Genomic DNA, 8212 nt, shown 5'->3' with positions numbered 1-8212 from the left:
TGAAACAGAACATATGAAAAAACATAAGGGTAGATATTTAAAAACAGTGATCGACCGATACATTATCATTATCCCCGATAAACTGTGATTATCTATTAATGTCGTTCCCGCGTTCGATAACACACCGCATTAATAGTCCTTATCGCTATTTGGGAATCTGCGACACTTGACCCGAGAATCTGCGCCACTTGAACTATTTACGTCATACAACAATCACTTTTCCTTTGTGGCGTCAGCCATTTTCCATTATGACGTCAAAATTTTAGGGGAACCTTTTTGATGTATAGCGATAAGGTCACTGGTGTATTCGATAATGATAAAAGGGGGCAAATCTATTTGACTGACATTCTAAACAATTAAAGTGCAACTGTCAAACTTTAACTCAAGTTTTTGCAAAAGGTTGGTTTTAATAAATTTATTAGACCTGATTGAGCAGTTAACTTTGCTCTAGGTTAATTTCGATTTAAATTCTTAGTCATTGTTTTCTTAATATGAAATTGCAGAAAAAGCCACACAACACACTACAGTCTTTCAACTCATAATTATTCAAAGACAACATGGTAAAAACGCAAGCTATCCTTGTACTCATGTTCGTTTCTATGGCATATGGTGGTAACTATGGAAACGGCTTTAACTACGGAAATAACTACCAATACACCGGAAGTTATGTCGGTTCTAACAACGCTGGAACATTCAACAGAAATGCAAACAGTTATAGTAATTATGGTGGATATAGTTCTCAAGGATATAATAGATACACACCAGGTGGATATGGTCAAGGATATAATAAATACGCATCAGGTGTTTACAGCCAAATGATAGTGCCGCACCCTTATCCACTTCCGGTTCCGGTTGCATCTCGGCATTCTCATGCAGGCAATAGAGTTCTTGTTGTGAGAAATCAAGGCACTCAAAACAATGGTTTACTTGGTTTTGGAGGCAATGGCATATTCGGTAAGACTCTTGAGAAAATCATTTGAATTACTATTTTATACCTGTTTATCTTACTTTTTCAGTTAGCATGCATGTATTAAAACCATGATATACAAACATTCACAATGCTGCCAGCATGATATCATAAGAGAATATTACTTATACTCGTATGTCAATATTATTAGTGCTAGTGTTAAAGTATAAAAACTTCCCACCCTTTTATAGTTATTAAGTTTAGCATCTAATTTGTGGGCTTTGTGTTGCTCAATCTCAAATTTTTTATACATTAAATAGACTATTTTCATATTATCGACTTCTGACTCCGGATTATATAATTTGTCGACAGGTTACTTACTCTGTGGTAGGACATCTTGTTAATCGGTCAAAAAGTAAAATCAAACATATAAATTATACCGTTTGGAACTTGATTTTACTTCTTTAAGATGCTCTTACCTGACCGAGTACAAGAATGTCTCACGACAAAGTTTGTAACCTGTCAAAAAAAATAAACTCCGAAGTCAAAAGTCGTGATAATATGAACAAGTATTCTATTGCCTCAGCTTTACTAACCCTATTCTCTGTATACACAGTATCGCATACGTTTCATACGTGATGAACCCTTATTGGAAAATTGCTTAACTCGCATTTATAAACGTTATTCGACATTTGATGAAAAGAAGAGGCGGAAGAAACTTAGACAACTAGTCAATTTTACATATCAGCTGTCCTGTTTACAAAATTTCTTAATCGTAAAAATGCTCGTGATTCATGAACAACAGTTCTAAATCTTTACATCAAGAATGATGTTCAAACGGAACATTTTATTTCTTTTTCAATATTGTGAAGAAGATATTTTTCTACATGCAAGTATCATTTTCCTATGTCAGTTAACAAGAATTATTTGAAATGTTTGGCTTGCAATGCTCTTCAACTTCGTTTTTTATTTTGATCATCCAATTTTTTAATTCGAGCGCTACTGATAATCTTATAAAGACGTGATAATCTTATATAGACGTGATAATCTTATATAGACGAAACGCGCGTCTGTCGTAACACTATTATAAGCTTTGTATTTTTGATGAGATTTTGTACTTCTTTTTTTACAGGATTTATAGTTACCATCCTGTTCTTACAGTACATTATGCAACGACTTAACAACACTCAGAACCAAGCCCAGTGATAATAAAAGTAAGACTCTTATTTTAATTTGTGGTATTTACAAATGAGGTAAGAGCGTCAATTCTTGTTGCTTTTCACAAATGCTTGACAGTTTTGTTGAAGTGTAACGTAAAGTCACTACACTTAAGGGCATACGTAACAGTTTTGATCCCACGGTGATTTTTTTACAAAAATTAGCATAGAAGCTATTTTTCACCCAGTCAATGTAAATATGTAATAAAAAATATACCTTCATGTGCTACTTTAAAGGGAAAATTCGCGATTTTTCACTTATCATCTTATTATGTTCATAATACCATAAAAAACATATTCACCAAGTTTTATTTGGATATGAAAACTAATAAAGAAGAAAATTGGGAATTATTAATTTTATCTTTTCGAACTTCCTGACTTCTGTGACGTAGTTTAAGTCTTTTTGCATGCCGGGAGTTGAATTAATCTCATTTAAGTCTTGTTCGTTAACCATCTAATAACGCGATTTAAAGCGCGTCGACGACTTTTGGTGTAGCTATTAACCAACTAAAAATAAAGAAAGTAAAGTGATAGCCGTGCAACTTTTAAAATTAAATTGTAGGATTTATGTTTTAAGGATTTTTGATACGAATTTTAGTAATAAAAGTAAATCATATAAAAGAAAATTTTTATGATTTTTTTTCCCGACAAATACCTTAAACAAACATATGAAACTGACATGATTGATAGTGTATTAAAAATACATGTTTGTATTCTGTCCTTTTTGCTTCAGTCTTGCAAACATTTCCTGCTTGTACTGTGTAAATACTATGTGTATTGTTCTGTGACACTTAGTGAATGTTGAATGCGTGGTTAAACCAGAGACATATATACACATGTCTCTGGTTAAACTCAAGGTAATTAAAAGATTAGCATTCTGGAATTCTAATCTTTTGATCTTCACTCAGTGAATTTTAGCCGTCACGTTTCACCGTTCCAGGTGTGAACAACATTTCGTATGAATGATAAACGGGAGTGATAGTTTTAGACACAGAAAATATAAAAAAGAATTAAAATTAATTTAGGGGAGTAATAAGGTGGCACAATAACTGGATAGCCGTTGTATATTTTTATATTTTGCGTAAGCTCAGTTTTAAATGAATTATGACCGCTGACTATTTTTGTAACCATGAAATACTGAATTAATTTAATTGAATAAATTTATAAATAATAATAGCCTTCTAAACACGAGTGTATGAACTAAAAATTGTACTATTTCCAATTAGAATCGGTAACCTTGAATATTTGAAATAGATCATTACCAATTGCAATTATATAATTTGGTCCATCCAAAGCGATCTTTATTTACATATTCAGGAATTAATGTTCTCATCAATATATTTTAAATCTCACAACTCGTAAATACTTCAGCTATTTGAAAAAAAGATGTTTAAAAATTTGACAGGAAATTTAAGGTCCTTCTTGGAATGGAATCGAATAATTACGAACAAATATTCTTTTCAGGTATGAAAAACATAAAAAAAAAAATATACATAATCGGGAATGTCCTTATTAAAATATTCTAAGTCTCACAACGTATAATACTTTAGCTATTTGACCAACGATGTTTAAAAAAAAAAGACAGAACCAATTTAATGTCAACTTTCCCTATTTTTGAATGGAGACAGACCGGCGGAATAAATTTTCAATGTGCTTTATATCTTGTACTTTTGCAAGACTTATAATTCATTCATAAACCATGTCTATACCAGAGACATATATACACATATAATTATTAGTCTGTTTTAACTGGCAAGAATACCTCAAAGCAGAAAAGCAGTTTATTCTTTAAATTTCTGTTATTTAATACCAAGAAAGAAAAAAAATCCCGAAATTAATTTGATACTTTGATACTGAATATTTTTCCTGAAAAATATTCACATCCCCTTTCGGTCTGAAAATAAGATAAAAATGTGGTATACTGAACATGCAGAAGTGTGAATTAATGTCATAAAACTTTGTTATATCAGAAACCACTATAAATGTGAAACTGTATACGTAAGACCTCATAGGACGACACCTAACCACATGCAGGTAATATACAAGTAGCTCTGTTATATCCGGAAATGTCATGGTTAATCACTACCGATACAGAATGTACCAATGCAAAGAAAATTCTGATGATTGTGAAGCATGACAATTCACGATTTTAGAGGAGTCTTACATGGTGGATTGCCGGAACGATTTAAATTCTGACTAGATATTTTCTCAATTTAAATCACTGAACTAAAAACCTACGTCAAAGAAAATAATTCGTCTTGTAAATTCTTATAAATAAAACGCTCTTATTTTGTAACTTTCGATAGACTTGACCTCCAACACGCCACCTCCCCCCCCAAAAAAAAACAACAACCTGGGAACCATTAGACAAGTATATCTAACAATGTTAATGTTCCTGCATGCCCAAATCATGCCCAAATAAAAAAAAAAAGAGGAAAAAAAAAAAGCAAGAGATGAACGGTAAGTCACATCAGATTCAGATATTTATATAGTTGATGTTGTTAACTAGAGATGCATAGTGACATGTCTCTGCGTTAACTGATAAGAATAACAGGAAAGTATAAACTTGAAAAAAATAGATTGATGATGAATAATATGCGGCACCCCTTTTTATCAAAGCGTACCGTCATTCATGTATTATAATGACTGTCCGTTATTTCTATTAAGAATGGCAATTGTACGTGAAATCCTATAGATAGTGAGACTTTTTTTTACCAGATATGCGACTTTTCGTATTTATATTTTTTCTCATGTTACTCTTATTTAATATTTTATGCATAAGTGCAATATTGGGAATGGCTTATTCACCAACAATCTAACGTAATAAATTAATCAACCCTCTAGCTGATCAGACGTTAATACGATATTCGTTAATACATTTTTGTACAAATACTATCAGTCTATCCGAAGTGAAGTTTCTTTATTTCTTCAAATAGACTTTTTGGGGATCATTAGTGCACGTCCAGTGGCATATATATTACATGCATGTCGGAACAGGAAATTTGGCATAAGGTACTTTCAGAACCATGTTCACATTATTATACATTATACCCAACAATTGTGATGATGACGAATTTCTTCAACTGTTCGAGAACAATCTAATTGATTCTTCTTCTTCTTCTTTTGGTATACAATATTCCATCGACATCCGATGATTACATACTGTTCGCATACGTGGACTATTTACAAATTTTTTACCCCAATTTAAACAAAATGTATGTTTCTTTCTTATATTCAATATACATGTATATATAATTTAAATTGCGACTATCTATAGTTCCGTAACTTTCTATCCAGGCGTATAAACCAATGATCGACAAGTGCGTACATTTTTGTTAAATCAATATTTCTTGTATGTTTCAAAATGTCCTTCATTATTGACAACGAGTATATACTTACATTTTCCCCAATTTACCCTTGGAAAAAATATGTAAATAGATTTTTATTTTATCAAATCTTTTATTGGAATTATTTAGATTTTCATAAATAATATTCTTTACACCAGAAATGTTATTTATAAATAAGCGTATGAGTTTAGTTTAGTGACTAGTATATCACTATCGGACACGCAAGACAAAGATGTATATTATACACCTGATAGTTCAAGATGGAAAGTTACAAGTTATCGGCCGTGTACACTGATCAATACCCTCAGAAGTGAAATGATGCATGAACTTGCAAGCCCGACAGGAAATCGCTTGAATACCTGGACGTGTCACCTCACAATACCTTTGGGAGTAATACCTTTAGCCATGCTGGTGATCAGATAAGGGAAGGTCCAAAATTTATTTAAATAAGTTTATTACATAAAAAAATTATGAACAAATTAGATTTTCGAAAACAATTTTACACGGAACACTTATTTATGACTTTGAACTTTGACTTTTTAACTAATTCCCATATAAACAGTTTAAAAACGACAGACCATGGTTATTTAAAAAATAATTACATTTTCCGTATCAAGTTTGTTAGTCGGATAAAACAACCGTACGATTGACAAGATATCGACACGCAATTACGACTACATTAGGTTACTGTTGGTTTTGGTCCTTTGTGGTTTATAGATATATCGTGGTTTCTAAACCGAAAAGATGTCAAAATGGCCGCACGCAGAGAATTGATACTCTAAATTTAAAATCGATGGTGATCTCTTATCTAGCAGAATAAAACTTTAATATTTATGAATTTGAGATTTCTTATACAGAATGGACATAATATCAATTTTTCATTTTTTTGCGAAGTTTCCCTGTAAGAGATAAATGGGGTCGAAATTTTAGACATTTACTCAAAATTTCGTTTTTTGGAACATTTCTATCCTTTGGATAGACATACCTATCATTTTTGTTTCAAAAGATAAACACAATAGGATTTTTGTAAAAACATTTGGAAAATCTCTTTTACATAAGTATGCTCTAAATTTTCATAACAATTCTTTGGAAATAATTAATTTTTATCAAAGTTTCAGGATTTTAGGAAAAAAACGATATTTTTTGCTGTATACTTATCTAATTTTAAAAAATCTCATCGGTGACTTTTTCATAAAAAATGGTACAAATAATGTTCATATGTAATCAATCCTAATCTCATATTAAGAAAGAGGGGTCCATGAACTCGTTTTCAAGTTATATCAGTCTGAATGATAAAAATAAGTCGAAAAATGCATCTTTTCCCGATATGTCGCAGTTTGACGTCGCGAAAAATAACATTTTACGTTGGCAACGTCGTTACCTCCCCTGTAACTGTATCGTATGCTCTTAATGAAAAGTTGCTAATTCAAGAAATAAAAATAACACTTTATAGTATGCATTCGAAGCGTGTTTCTGTTTGTAACTTCATCTTGAGCGATCAAACTCAAATATTTGAAACCCAACGATATATGAAGAGTTGTATTCGTGATGATCTATTTGACCAAAATGGACATAAACGAAATAGCCAACAACATTGCATGACTAACTACCACAAAACCAAATTAGACATAATATACAACAAGGAAGCTAATAAAGCGTCCTCAGTCAATATACTTTAAATCTATTGAGTCGATAAAGAAAAATGTTTTAAAGTGTAATTTTTGCATTATTTTCTGACTGTATCGTTATATATAAAATGTGAGCGTACATAATTTTCGGTATGGGTAAATAACACTATTTCTTATGAAGCCAGAATCTTGCAATGTGATTGGTGTAAATAACACTATGCTTTATGAAGCCAGAATCTTGTAATGTGATTGGTGTAAATAACACTATTTTGTTGGTATATGATTGCGTTAATCATATATTTTACATGGAACAAAATCAGCTGATAAAAGTTTTTGTCGTGAAATTTAAAATATTACGGTCTTGGTTATAATAAGTCTACTTAAATTTGAAGTTAATGAAAATGAGAACTTTCACCTTGTTTGTTCACATCTTCGGAATCACAAAATTATAAATCGTTCAATAAATCAAATCGCTCGATACTTGTACGACGGATGTCACTGGTGGAGCAGGAGTTAACTACCTTACCGGTGTTCACCTCTGATTTTTGGTGGGGATCGTGTTGCCGAATTTTGAGCATTCTGCGTAATGTTTTATTATCCTTCAATTAACTTAACTAAAAATAGATAAGGCAAGATTATAGTTTGTGATGTTGTATTGTAAAATTGATTATTGAACTTTAATGCTTTATAATTATTTTATATTTTCAGGCTCAGGGACATCTGTTGACAAGAAGAAACTTAATACACGTTTAAATAAAATGGTTATGGAATTTAAACATAATGTGTTCTGTTATTGTTGTTGGCACTGATGATAATTTAAACATTCAAAGTGGGGGCCTCGGTGGCAAAGTAGTCTATATAGTCTGTTGACGTTCAAACCAAAATATTTGAAAGCAAGGGATACTTGAGGAGATATCTTGTATAGATTTTGATCATTGTTGAAGGCCTGTGGCATGTAATTGCTTTCACATCTACTGTTGCTTTATTAGTCACAGCTCATCTCCTTATTTCTCTAATGACTAAAACGGACCTAAAATGATCTCCAAATCTACCCCATTATTGCCAATATGAAGATAAGAAGATGTGTTACGGTATGATTGTCAATGAGACAAC

At 31.6% G+C, this 8212-nt stretch overlaps 1 long non-coding RNA gene across 1 annotated transcript; it reads left to right on the top strand.

The window, feature by feature from the left end:
- The first annotated feature begins 508 nt into the window (after nt 1-508).
- LOC127713115 (uncharacterized) lies at nt 509-7880 on the top strand. Its single transcript, XR_007987460.1, has 3 exons — nt 509-954; nt 2040-2121; nt 7808-7880. It is a non-coding gene; the product is annotated as an uncharacterized LOC127713115 (long non-coding RNA).
- Nucleotides 7881-8212: the final 332 nt, after the last annotated feature.

The sequence above is a fragment of the Mytilus californianus genome, unplaced genomic scaffold (genome assembly GCF_021869535.1).
Source record: "Mytilus californianus isolate M0D057914Y unplaced genomic scaffold, xbMytCali1.0.p SCAF_8, whole genome shotgun sequence".
Lineage (NCBI taxonomy): Eukaryota > Metazoa > Mollusca > Bivalvia > Mytilida > Mytilidae > Mytilus > Mytilus californianus.
The sequence above is the reverse complement of the archived record's forward strand: the minus strand, read 5'-3'. Positions and strand labels throughout refer to the sequence as shown.